At 39.5% G+C, this 13,956-nt stretch overlaps 1 pseudogene; it reads left to right on the top strand.

Moving 5' to 3' along the window:
* Window positions 1-669: 669 nt before the first annotated feature.
* Window positions 670-1,597, top strand: LOC136405349 (large ribosomal subunit protein uL30 pseudogene; annotated as a pseudogene).
* Window positions 1,598-13,956: the final 12,359 nt, after the last annotated feature.

Raw genomic sequence — 13,956 nt, 5'->3', positions numbered from 1 at the left:
AAACAATTCCAAAAAATTCAAGAGGAAGGAAGAATTCCAAGCTCATTATATGATGCATGTATTATCCTAATTCCAAAACCATGTAAAGACACTACAAAGAAAATATACGACAGGCCAATATTCCTGCTGAGCATAGATGCTAGGATTCTCAACAAAATATTAGCAAACTGTATCCAGCAATATATTATAAAGATCATACATCATGATCAAGTGGGATTTATTGCAGAGAGGTAAAGCTGGTAAAACATTTGCAAATCAACTAATGGGATTTGACCCTGGCCAGCTGGCTCAGTGGCTAGAGCAACAGCCTGGCATACAGATGTCCTGGGTTCGATTCCTGGTCAGGGAACACATAAGAACTGACCATTTGCTTCTCTTTCCCTCCCTATCTCCCTTCTCTCTCTCTCTCTCTCTCTCTCTTCCCCTCTCACAGCCAGTGGCTCAATTAGTTTGAGCGTTGGCCCCTGGCACTGAGGATAGCTTGGTCGATTTGAACATCAGCCCCAGACAGGGATTGCCAGGTCGATCCTGGTTGGGGCACGTGCAGGAGTCTGTCTCACTATCTTCCCTCCTCTCATTTAAAAAAAAAATAAATGAGACTCATCACATAAACAAAATGAAGGATAAAAATCTCACAATCAGCTCTTTTTTTCCAGCTGGAAAGGAACCATGGAGGGTGCCGAAGAGAAGAAGAATGCTAATGTCAAAGAAAAGAAGAATGCTAATGTCAGAGAGAAGAAGAATGCCAATGCCACTGAGAAGAAGAATGCTAATGCCAGTGAGAAGAAGAATGCCAATGCCAGTGAGAAGAAAAAGGTTCCTGCTGTGCCAGAAACCCTGAAGAAAAAGCGAAGGAATTTCGCAGAGCTGAAGATCAAGCGCCTGAGAAAGAAGTTTGCCCAAAAGATGCTGCGAAAGGCCAGGAGGAAACTCATCTATGAAAAAGCTAAGCACTGTCACAAGGAGTACAGGCAGATGTACAGAACTGAGATTCGAATGGCTAGGATGGCGAGAAAGGCTGGCAACTTCTATGTACCTGCAGAACCCAAATTGGTATTTATCATCAGGATCAGAGGTATCAACGGTGTGAGCCCAAAGGTCCGCAAGGATCTGCAGCTGCTGCGCCTGCGCCAGATCTTCAACGGCACCTTCAAGAAGCTCAACAAGACTTCGGTTAACATGCTGAGGATCGTGGAACCATATATTGCATGGGGGTACCCAAACTTGAAGTCAGTAAATGAATTGATCTACAAGCGTGGTTATGGCAAAATCAACAAAAAACGAATTGCTCTGACAGATAACGCATTGATTGCTCGATCTCTTGGTAAATATGGTATCATCTGCATGGAGGATCTGATTCATGAGATCTATACTGTTGGAAAACGCTTCAAAGAAGCAAACAACTTCTTGTGGCCCTTCAAATTATCTTCTCCACGTGGTGGAATAAAGAAAAAACCCACCCACTTTGTAGAAGATGGGGACACTGGTAACAGGGAAGACCAGATCAACAGGCTTATCAGAAGGATGAACTACGGTATCTACCATGGTTATTTTTGTAATCTGGTCACTTAATAAACAGCAAAGTGACGGCTTTAAAGTTGAAATGTAAAAAAAAAAAAAAAATCTCACAATCATATCAATAGATGCAGAAAAGGCATTTGATAAAATTCAGCACCCATTTATGATAAAAACTCTCAGTGAAGTGTGAATAAAAGAAACATACTTAACATAGTAAAGTTCATGTATGACAAACTGACAGCCAATACCATACTTAATGGGAAAAAAACTAAAAGCAATCCCCAGAAGATCAGGAACAAGACAGGGTGTCCCGTTTCACCACTCTTATTCAACATAGTAGGTACTAAAAATCCTAATCAAGGCAATCAGACAAGAAGAAGAAATAAAAGGCATCCAAATTGGAAAGGAAGAAGAAAAATTGTCATTATTGATGATGACATAATACTGTACATAGAAAATCCTAAAGTCTCCACCAAAAGACTACTAGGTCTGATCAATGAATTCAGCAAAGTGGCAGGATATAAAATTAACATTTAGAAATTAGTGGCATTTTCATACAACAATAATGAACTGCCAGGAAGATAAATTAAGGAAATAAATCCCATTTACTATTGCAACAACAAAAAAATAAAGTACCTAGGAATAAATTTAACCAAAGAGGTAAAAGACTTGTGCTTGAAAATTATTAGACACTGAAAAAAGAAATCAAGAAAGATACAAGCAAATGGAAGTATATACCATGCTCATGGATAGGATGAATTTGCATCATTTAGTGTCCATACTACCCTAAGCAATTTATAGATTCAATGCAATTTCTATTAAAATACAAATGGTATGCTTCACAGATGTAGAACAAATATTTCAAACATTTATTAGGAACCACAAGAGATCTGAATAACAACAATGATGTTGAGAAAGAAGAGCAAAGTTAGAGGAGTCATGCCACTTGACATTAAACTATGGTACAAAGCCAAGGTAATTAAAACAGCATGGTACTGGCATAAAATCAGACATACAGATCAATGGAATGGAACAGAAAGCCCAGCAATAAACCCAATCCTTTAGAATCAATTCATTTTACAAAGGAGGCAAGGATATAGATATACAATGGAGTAAAGAAAGGCCCTTTAATAAATGGCATTGGGAGAATTGGACTGGTGCATGCAAAAACAACAACAACATGGAACTAAACTACCAACTGACACCATTCACAAAAAAACCCAAAACTCAAAATGAATAAAAGACTTAAATGTAAGTTGTGAAACCATAAAAATCTAGAAGAAAACATAGGCAGTAGACTCTCAAACATCTCCTGTAGCAATATTTTGCTCATATATATCCTCAGGCAAGTGAAATAAAGGACAAAATAAACAAATGGGACTATATCAAACTAAAAAGCTTTTGCACAGAAAATTAACAAAATAAAAAGACAACCCACTCTATGGGAAAGCATACTCACAGATATGTCTGATAAGAGGTTAATAACCAAAAATATGCAGAAAACTTCTAAAACTAAACACAAGGAAGACAAACAATCCAATTAAAAAATGGGCAAAGGACCTGAATAGACACTTTTCCAAAGAGGACATACTGATGGCCAATAGGCATATGAAAAAATGCTCAACATCACTAATCATCAAAGAAATTCAAATTAAAACCACAATGAAAAAAAATCACAAAACACCACAATGAGATATTACCTCACACCTGTCAGAATGGCTTTTATTAACAAATCAACAAACAAGTGCTGGCGAGGTTGTGGAGAAAAGGGAACCCTCTTGTACTGCTGGTGGGAATGCAGACTTGTGCAGCCACTGTGGAAAACAGTATGACGTTTCCTCAAAAAATTAAATATAGAACTGTTTTATGACCCAGCTCTCCCACTTCTAAGAATATATCCTAAGAATCCCAAAACACTAATTCAAAAGAAGATATGCACCCCCATGTTCATCGCAGCATTGTTTGCAATAACCAAGATCTGGAAACAAACCAAGTGTCCATCAGTGGTACATAAAAAGAAGGAAATCTTACCTTTTGCTACAGCATGGATGGACCTGAAGATTATTATGTTAGGTGAAATAAGCCAGGCAGAGAAAGATACATACTATATGATCTCACTTATATGTGGACTCTAATGAACACAATAAGCTGAGGAACAAAATAGAAACAGAGGCAGGGTCACAGAGAACAATGGACAGCTAGCTGTCAGAGGGAAAGGGCAAGAGGGGTTAAGATTTAAAAGGTGAAGGGATTAGCCAAAATCACATGTATATATCACATAGATACAGATAAAAGGGTAGCAACAGCCAGAGGGAAAGGGGGAGGGAGGTAAGAGTAGGGGGGCAGAGGGGTAAATGGGGGAAGAAAGAGACTTTGCATGGGGCATGGGGTGGCACAATGTAGCATGTAGAGGGTGTTACAGTGAGTGAACACTTGAAACCATGTCAACACAATAAATTTTTTTAAAAAAGTAATAGTGTTACCCTGAGGTAAAAGGGTTGTATAAGGTTGTTGAAGTTCTGCTAGGCTTTGAGTTTCTGTTAGCTAACAGGGTTAAAGAAAAAAGGTTTTGTCTTTGTCTTTATTTAATACCCAGTGATATATACCAGGTTGATTTCAGTTATTTTTCTGCTCAGCAGGAGTTTTGGCCTATTTTTTTTTTTTCATGGAGCAGTTGACAACATAATGCTTGTGGGTTCACATCCTTCTTTCTTCGCCCTGGGTTTCATGAATAGGTTATTACTCATATGTGCCCTTCATTAGAACAGTGCTCCATTCTGGCTGACAAATGGTCTACAGATTGAGCAAAAAGAAAAAAAAGAGGAAAAACTCATGGACACAGAGCAGTGTAGTGACTGCCAGGGGGACGAGACTGCCAGATTACACCCTTCTCTACCTCCTCCCACCACCCTGGTGGGATGGACAGAGGCTTGACTTGGGGTGGTGAACACACAGTGCAGTGTACAGGTGATGTGTTGTAGAATTGTGGGCCTGAAACCTGTATAATTTTGTTATCCAGTGTCACCCCAATGAATTCAATAAAAAGGAAAAAAAAAATATAAGTGTAGGTAACAATGTTTGAAAAAAAACAGCCTCAGCCCCGTCCACAACAACCAGACTGCCTCACCTCTCCAGCCTCTCCTAATAGGTAATTCTGTTTTGTTTCGTTTTCTGACCAACATAGTTTAACTTCTTTTCTTGAGCAGGTTGGACTAATCTATATAATGTCAGGGTCTATAAAAGCCTTCTCTCAACAAATGATAGTTTTATAATAAATATAAATTCCCTTGGTTCAGTACAGCTCAACTTGTGACTTCCACTTTTGCCCCCTTTTATTATAATGATCATATATTTTCTTTAGCCTAACAACTGCCAAAGACTGGGTAACTGGATTAGCAACAATCACCAGCTGGTTAGGGTTTATGGTGATTCTGCTGACTCAGTTGGCAGCTGGTATATCCTGAAGGATCTTTGAAAATGATGACCTCATCAAAGAATGTGCTCCTCCCCAGCATTTAATTCAAAGACTTTTCAGAGGCTTTCATGGATATTAAAATAAGTGACAGATTTTCAAAACAGATAATTCCAATTTTGAAGGTAACTCAGTTTTGGGACACAATGAAAATTGTGCTTACTGTAGAAATATTTACAAGAAAAAAAAGCGTCTTTATATATTCTCAAGTTTTTTGTGCTATATATGTGCCTATGTCAAAAATGTTCCCCAAAGGAGCATTTAAAATAATAATCTTTATATTGCGTTTAGGCTAACACAATTGATATTTATAATATTACATGTGCTTTGCTTCATTTTCATGATCAGTTTTGCAAGGTATGAAATGATTCTTCGGGAACTAAGTTCTTATTAATAATAATATGTCTATAGATCAGAGGGATTTTACTCACAACGATTTAAATTTCAACTGTCAGCCTAGAACAAAATTTATACAGACTGATTCTGTTTTAGAGAAGATTTTAGATAAATTCTAGATGAGGACATCAGTTTGCCTCTGTTTTCACATCAATAGGAAATTAAATTAATTTCAATACTCCTTCCAAACCACAGTGCTCTATTTATCATTTTCTAGATTAATCTGTGCTTAGAGGTTTCTCACTCTTCACATTTCACTTCTCATCTCTTTCTTTGTATTTGCTTTTAACTGTTTTTCCATTACTTAATTCTGCTGCATTTCACAAATACTCTCCTCCTGAATCTGCCAGCTTTCTTCTCTCATATTCATTCTAATTGTGATACTGACAAATATAAAAAACTGGTTAAAATAAAAAAAAGTTTTCTTTTAATGACATTATTTTGTCTTAGTGATATAATTAAATTGCTCTTGTTGAAATAACTACACCAAGCCTAATCAAGTTTTATCCTTATATGCTAAGAACATGCATTACAGATCACTAACATCACTAATACCACATCACTAAGACAAACCACTAATCCTATCTGATTTCAAGATTCATCATGAGGCTATGATAATCAAGATAATATGGAACTGGTGTAAAGATAGACAAATAGATGAATGAAACAGAATAGACATTTCAGAGACATTTATACATATATGGACACTGATTTTTAAAGAATATCTCTTTTGTTCTTCATTTATTAATTGATTTTAGAGAGAGGAAAGGAGAGAGAGAGAAACATCAATCTGTTCATATATGTGCCCTGACTGGGGACTGAACCTGCAACCTTTGTGCATCAGGATGGAGCTCTAACCAACTGAGCTATCCAGCCAGAGCCTATGGACACTGATTTTTAACATGGGTACAAAAGCAATTCAGTGGGGAAAGGGTGGATTTTCAACAAATGATGCTGGAACACTTGGATAACTGTAAGCAAAATTATGATCTTCAGCCTCCATCTCACAACATATACAAAAATTAACTTAAAATGGATCATAGACCTAAATGTAGAACTTCAAACTATTAATCTTCTACCAAAACTGGACAAAAATCTTTTGTAACCTTGGATTAGGCAAAGGTTCTTTTATATGACATAAAAAAATACAATCTAGTAAGGAAAATAGGGTAATTAGAGCTTCACTAAAATTACGACTTGCTACTTTTGAAGACAACATTAAAAGAACAAAAAGCAACTCACAAACTGAGAGAAAATACTTGCCTATCATATCTGGTAAAGGATGTGTATCCAGAATATATAACATACTCTCAAAAGTTAATAACAGCCTGACCAGGTGGTGGCGTAGTGGATAAAGCGTCGGACTGGGATATGGAAGAAGCAGGTTCGAAACCCTGAGGTTGGCCACTTGAGCATAGGCTCATCCGGCTTTGAGCATGGGCTCACCAGCTTGAGCATGGGGTTGCTGGCTTTAGCGTGGAATCATAGACATGACCCTAGGGTCGCTGGCTTGAAGCCCAAGGTCGCTGGCTTGAGCCCAAGGTCACTGGCTTGAGCAAGGGGTCACTCACTCTGTTGGAGCCCCCAGGTCAAGGAATATATGAGAAAGCAATCAATGAACAACTAAGATGCTGTAGTGAAGAACTGATGCTTCTCATCTCTCTCCCTTCCTGTCTGTCTGTCCCTATCTATCCCTCTCTCTGACTCTCTCTGTTTCTGTAAAAAAAAAAACAACCCAAAACAATACAAATTTTTCTTACCATCAATAAACTTTATTAAATAATATAATTGCCATTATTAATGATTTCTTGCCAGCATGAGGGCAATTTGTATATCCCATTTTTGAAAAATGTTTTATCTTTTTTTTTTTTTTTTTTTTTACAGAGACAGAGAGAGTCAGAGTGAGGGATAGACAGGAACGGAGAGAGATGAGAAGCATCAATCATTAGTTTTTCATTGTGCATTGCGACACCTTAGTTGTTCATTGATTGCTCTCTCCTATGTGCCTTGACCACAGGCCTTCAGCAGACTGAGTAACCCCTTGCTCGAGCCAGCGACCTTGGGTCCAAGCTGGTGAGCTTCCGCTCAAACCAGATGAGCCCGTGCTCAAGCTGGCGACTTCGGGGTCTCGAGCACGGGTCCTCAGCATCCCAGTCCGACGCTCTTTCCACTGCTCCACCACCTGGTCAGGCAAAATGTTTTATCTTTTGATGCAAAAAATTGAACCAGTGCTTGTTTGATATCTTCTTCATTTTTGAATTTTTTGCCCTACAAAAAATTTTGTAAGGACAAAAACAAGTGATAGTTAGAGGGTGGTAAGTCCAGGTAATATGGTGGATGTGACAGACATGCTTCTGTAGCATTTCTTCCTTGTTGAAATCCATAAAAATTACAGTGGCGTAAATGAACTTTATCAGTAGCCATGGGTACACTATGGCTTCACACATAAGACTAACGTGAATCAACTTTGTTTTAGTTAATTTGCTACGTCAGTATGTATACATTAAGTGATAAAAATAGAGAGGCACACATGCGCCAAATAAACATGTGCTTACGTGTCGAAACTTGTTGTGATAGAAACAGACAGAACTTTCCAGTAGACCTTATACTTACCATGTGATTGTCATTCTATTTACATGTATTTACCAGAGAAAAATGAAAGTATACAAAGACTTGTCAACAAATGTTCATAAAAAAGTATTCATAGATGCTTTATTTGTAACTGAAAAACCCCAAAACCCAAATGTCTAAATATCAATGGATAAACAAATTATATGGTAAGTGAATAAATAAATTGTGCCATATCCACACTGCTCAGCAATAAAAGAGTGAATTATTGATACACACTATAGCATGAATGAACCTCTAATTCAGGACAACTACATAATTTGTGGGACACAGTACACAATGAATATATGGATTCCTTTGCTCATAAATTATTAAGAATTCCATTTACTCCTCTTTCATATCATGCATTCATTCAATCATAAGCACTCACTATATGCCAGCCACTGTGCAAAGCACAATACTCTAAGTATAGTAAATTAGAAGTGCAGTCAATGGTCATCATGTCCTGTCCATTCAATTTCCAAATATCTCCTAAGCCTTTGTTCACTTCCTTCATCTCAAGTACCTCTGCCTTGCTTCAGGCCTCAGTAGCTGTCCTTTGGGTTATTTCCTTGGCTCTCATCTCTTTCTGTCCAGTCCATTCTCCACCACTTTTCAAGAGAGATCTTTCCAAATTGCAAACAGGACTGTCACCCCATTGAAGATGACTGGTTGTCTCCCAGTATCCATCCTTCCTATAGTAATAGAGCCTTTACATTTTAGCCTATGTCTTTCCAGAATAAAAATTACATTTTCCAGCACTCTGGATGCTAGTGATGGCCATGTAACTAAATTCTGGACAGTGCAATGTTAATGAAAGTGATGTGAGCAAGTTCTAGGTTATGCCTTCAAGGGGAAGAGGTGTGTTTTCCATGACCCTTTACTCCTCCCTGCTGGCTGAAATGCAGAAGTGATGAACAGAAGTTGGGACCACCCTTTTGGACTGCAAGATGCAAGCAATATGTTGAGGGTTGCAGAGCAACACACCAGGAGCCAGGGTTTCTGATGATTGTGGAGCCACCATGACCACTCTGGCTTGCCAACTGAGGGTTCTTTTTTTTTTTTTTTTTTGTATTTTTCTGAAGTTGGAAACGGGGAGGCAGTCAGACAGACTCCCGCATGCGCCCGACCAGGATCCACCCGGCACGCTCACCAGGGGGCGATGCTCTGCCCATCCAGGGCGTCGCTCTGTTGCAACCAGAGCCATTCTAGCGCCTGAGGCAGAGGCCACAGAGCCATCCTCAGCGCCTGGGCCAACTTTGCTCCAATGGAGCCTTGCTGCGGGAGGGGAAGAGAGAGACAGAGAGGAAGGAGAGGGGGAGGGGTGGAGAAGCAGATGGGCGCTTCTCCTGTGTGCCCTGGCCGGGAATCAAACCCGGGACTCCTGCACGCCAGGCTGACGCTCCACCACTGAGCCAACTGGCCAGGGCGGGGGGTTCCTTTATAAGAAGTTAATTTCTATCTTGTTTAAGCCATTGTTATTTTGGAGTCTTTGTTATAGTATCTGAGCCTGTTTTATAACTAATAAACACTATAACTCAAAGCTCAAAAAAATTTTTTTCAAAACAGTGACAATAGAGCATTAAACTGAGTGCTAGGCTTCCAGGCACTTTAAAGCACAGAATCCTGTGGCGCTGCAAAGGTCCCATGCTCATGAAGCTGCATCTGCTCAAAATAATTATCAAAGTGAAATAAGCCAGAGAGAAATGAGTAGATAATGTATGACATAATTTACATGAAATTATTGAAAATGCAAACTAATCTGGAGTGATGAAAAGCTGATCAGAGGTTGCCTGGGGACATTTTGAGGGTGGAATAAGGTAGGAGGAGGAATTAAAAATTAGCACAGGGGCCTGACCAGGCGGTGGCACAGTGGATAGAGCGTTGGACTGGGATGCCGAGGATCCAGGTTCGAGACCCCGAGGTTGCCAATTTGAGTGCGGGCTCATCTGGCTTGAGCAAAATAAAAAATGCTCACCAGCTTAGGCCCAAGGTCGTTGGCTCAAGCAAGGGGTTACTCGGTCTGTTGAAGGCCGACGGTCAAGGCACATATGAGAAAGCAACCAATGAACAACTAACGTGTTGCAACGAAAAACTGATGATTGATGCTTCTCATCTCTCTTTTTTCCTGTCTGTCCCTATCTATCCCTCTCTCTGACTCTCTCTGTCCCTGTAAAGAAAAAAAATAAATAAATAAAAATAAACTTACTTTAAAAATTAGCACAGGGAAACTTCCAGAGATGATGGACATGTTCACTATTTTGATTATGGTGAAGGTTCCAGGGATGATACATATGCCAAAACCTAGCAAATTATAAATGCACAATACATGCATATTACTATATGTCAATTATACTTCAATAAAGCTATTAAAATTTCAAACCACTGACCTTTGAGAAGTATTTTTAAAAATAGAGTTCACAATCTCTGATATTCAATTCTCCCCCACAGACCAAACATACACAAGTGTAAGTTAAGTAAAAGCGGAAGATACTATAAATTAACTTCTAAAATGACTGACATTTTACCGATACAAACTGTATTATCTGGGAAAAAAAATCATCCAGTATGAACTGGAGTGGACAGGAAAAGTCAGTTGAAAGGTGTAAAGCCAGTAGCCACGGCCACCTTTACAGCCACCTGGCCCATGCAGGTTCTCATTTGATTCGGACAGACGGTAATGAAACAATGGAGCCAAGAACTGGTGGGCCATTATCTTTAATCCTAGCTCACAACTGGCGGGCAAGAAATACACACAGTGAGAAAACACTTCCTTTCCATTCAGGGCTCCCAAAGCCACTGACTTATCTGAGTATTCCTAGAATCAAAGGTTTCTACCTCACCAGACTTATTCACCCCTGTTCCCCATCTCCTTCTCTCTGCACAAACTGGCTTCTCCTTTAGCACTCCGTCATCTTGGCTGCCTCTCTCCTGCAATGCTAATTTCAGGAACCGAGAGAGAGCAAGCCCCAATCTGCCCCATTTTATAGTGTAGAAATCCAAACCTTTAAGCCAATATACAAATAAGGAAGTCTCTGATACAAAGTCACTTATCTGAGGCATAATGGGATTCCTAATTGGAGTGCACTACCCTACATCATGCAACAGTCAAGGGCAGGGGTCGGGAACCTTTTTGGCTGAGAGATCCATGAATGCCACATATTTTAAAATGTAATTCCGTGAGAGCCATACAACGACCCATGTACGTTAGGCATTATTCAATAAAAATCTGGTGTTGTCCTGGAGGACAGCTGTGATTGGCTCCAGCCACCCTCAACCATGAACATGAGCGGTAGGAAATGAATGGATTGTAATACATGAGAATGTTTTATATTTTTAACATTATTACTTTTTTATTAAAGATTTGACTACAAGCCAGATGCAGCCATCAAAAGAGCCACATCTGGCTCGCAAGCCCTAGGTTCCTGACCCCTGGCCAAGAGTGTGGGGAAAAGCTTCGTTTTGAAAAGATCTTAGTATTAAAAGGGCGGGAAAGGCTTAGTCTTAAAACTAAGGCTTTGTCTTAAAACTAAACCTTAGGCTATAATAACTTTGCCGGCTTATAGCCTGTCTCCCACACCCAATGCACACTATAAGCGAGCAAACATATACATCATATTTGCAAACTTATTTGACCCACAAAAGGGTATTGAATGCAGCCTTGAGAGTGAATGAGACTTATATAAATGAGAAAAGGCAAAAAACCCAGTTTGCATAGTGTGGATCAAATACATTTGCAAATATGATATATATGTTTGCTCATTTATAGTTTGCATTGAGTGTGGGGGACAGGCTGTAAGCAGGCAGGGTCTTTATAGCTTAAGGCTTAGTTTTTTTTTTTTTTTAATTCACTATAGAGAGGGAAGAGTGAGAGAGAAGGGGGGAGGAGCAGGAAGCATCAACTCCCATATGTGCCTTGACCAGGCAAGCCCAGGGTTTTGAACCAGCAACCTCAGAGTTTCCAGGTTGACGCTTTATACACTGTGCCACCACAGGTCAGGCAAAGGCTTAGTTTTAAGACTAAGCTTTTCCCACCCTTTTAATCCTAAAATCTCAACACTAAGCTTTTCTCCACACCCTTGACTGTTGCATGATGTGGGGTGGTGCACTCTTATGAGGAATCCCATTATGCCTCAGATAAGTGACTTTGTATCAGAGACTTCCTTATTTGTATATTGGCTTAAAGGTTTGGATTTCTACACTATAAAATGGGGCAGATTGGGGCTTGCTCTCAAGCAAGCAGGAGAGAGGCAGCCAAGATGACGGAGTGCTGAAGGATAAGCCAGTTTGTGCAGAGTTTGTGTAGAGAGAAGGAGATGGGGAACAGGTTGTTGGTTGAATAAGTTTGTAAATATGATATATATGTTTGCTCGCTTATAGTTTGCATTGGGTGTGGGAGACAGGCTGTAAGCAGGCAGGGTCGTTATAGCCTAAGGCTTAGTTTTAAGACTAAGCCTTTCCACCCTAAGTGACTTTGTATCAGAGACTTCCTTGTTTGTATATTGGATTAAAGGTTTTTATTTCTACACTATAAAATGGGGCAGAGGAGCCCATGCTGGAAGAGAGCAGAGAAAGGCCACATGGAGGAGAGGAGAAGCAGCCAAGATGGCGGAGTGCTGAAAGAGAAGCCAGTTTGTGCAGAGTTTGTGCGGAGAGGAGGAGATGGGGAACAGAGATTGTTGGTTAAATAAGTTTGTAAATCTTTATTATATGCAGCTTAAGTGTCTGTTTGTCGCCGATAGTTTACTGGTTGCTTGCGTAACTGTACTAGCCAATGGGGTGAAGTTGCCACGGCTGAACGCAAATTGAGCGGGTCAGGGGGAAGGTGAACATTTGTTTGCATTGGCAATCATCTGTTTTACATAAAAACTATGTCTTAACGTAATTTCTTTTAAGAATGCCTCCTAGAAAATACAGCACTGAAGAGGAGAGAAAAGGAGCTAAAGCTGCACAAAAACGGCTTTCTCGACAAAAAGAAACCACTGAGCAGAGAAAGACAAGGCTTGCTTCAGTCGCAGAGCAAATGCATCTTTCTTGGCAAAATGAGCATAGAGAAACAAGGCTTGCCTCAGATGCAAGACAAAAAAGCCTGTCTTGACAAAATGAGTCCCTTGAACAAAGGCAGGAGAGAAATGCAAAAAAAACGACAGAGTAATGCTGACCGAAATGCAAAAAGGATTAAAACAGTTTCAAACGGAGAAACTTTAATTTTTGAGCATTCCTCTGGTGACATGAATATTAAATGTGAACACTGTCAGTCCTTAAACTTCAAGTTAGAAACTAATCGATTTGACCGTGGCAAGAAAGGATTTTCTCAAGGGGCGTCCTCGCCGCCTGCCCTGGGTAATTCAGTTTGAATTAGCAGACACCTTTGCACAAATCATTTTAATTACAATTTATAATATCTAGAACAGCGGTCATTTCGCATGACCGCCGGGCTTTCTAGTTTTAAAATATGTGGCGTTCATGGCTCTCTCAGCCAAAAAGGTTCCTGACCCCAGCTCTAGGCTAATTTTCTAAAACCCATTTTCATACATTCCTTTGTGTCTGTCTGCAAGAAGGTCACTGCATCCAAGAGACATTCACTCAGGGCTTTTAACTAAAGTTCACCAATCCAAGTCATAGAGGGTTCAAGGTTAGATGGGTGATTCCCTAAAGATGGATAAAATAAAAGATGTTTTGAGAAGTCAAACCCTCTTTGCTTTCAATTAGGCTACCTACCTCAATTTTCTTTTCTCTACCTGAAAAATAGTCCTACCTCCAGTTTCTTTATTCCTATCTGAAAAAAAGGTGTCTTTTTCTTTGAAACTTATTTTCTCTAATCTATCTTTCTGATCCTCTACTCTCCCACAATCAGAGGGATCTTGCTTGATAAAATAGATTATTTCACATAGATAATCAATCTCTCCCTAACTCATGGCACCTTGGTTTCAACAAATAAAACCCCCCTTTTTTTTTTTACT

Source organism: Saccopteryx leptura, chromosome 5 (genome assembly GCF_036850995.1).
Source record: "Saccopteryx leptura isolate mSacLep1 chromosome 5, mSacLep1_pri_phased_curated, whole genome shotgun sequence".
Lineage (NCBI taxonomy): Eukaryota > Metazoa > Chordata > Mammalia > Chiroptera > Emballonuridae > Saccopteryx > Saccopteryx leptura.
Note: the sequence above shows the minus strand (reverse complement) of the source record. Positions and strands in the feature narration are given on the sequence as shown.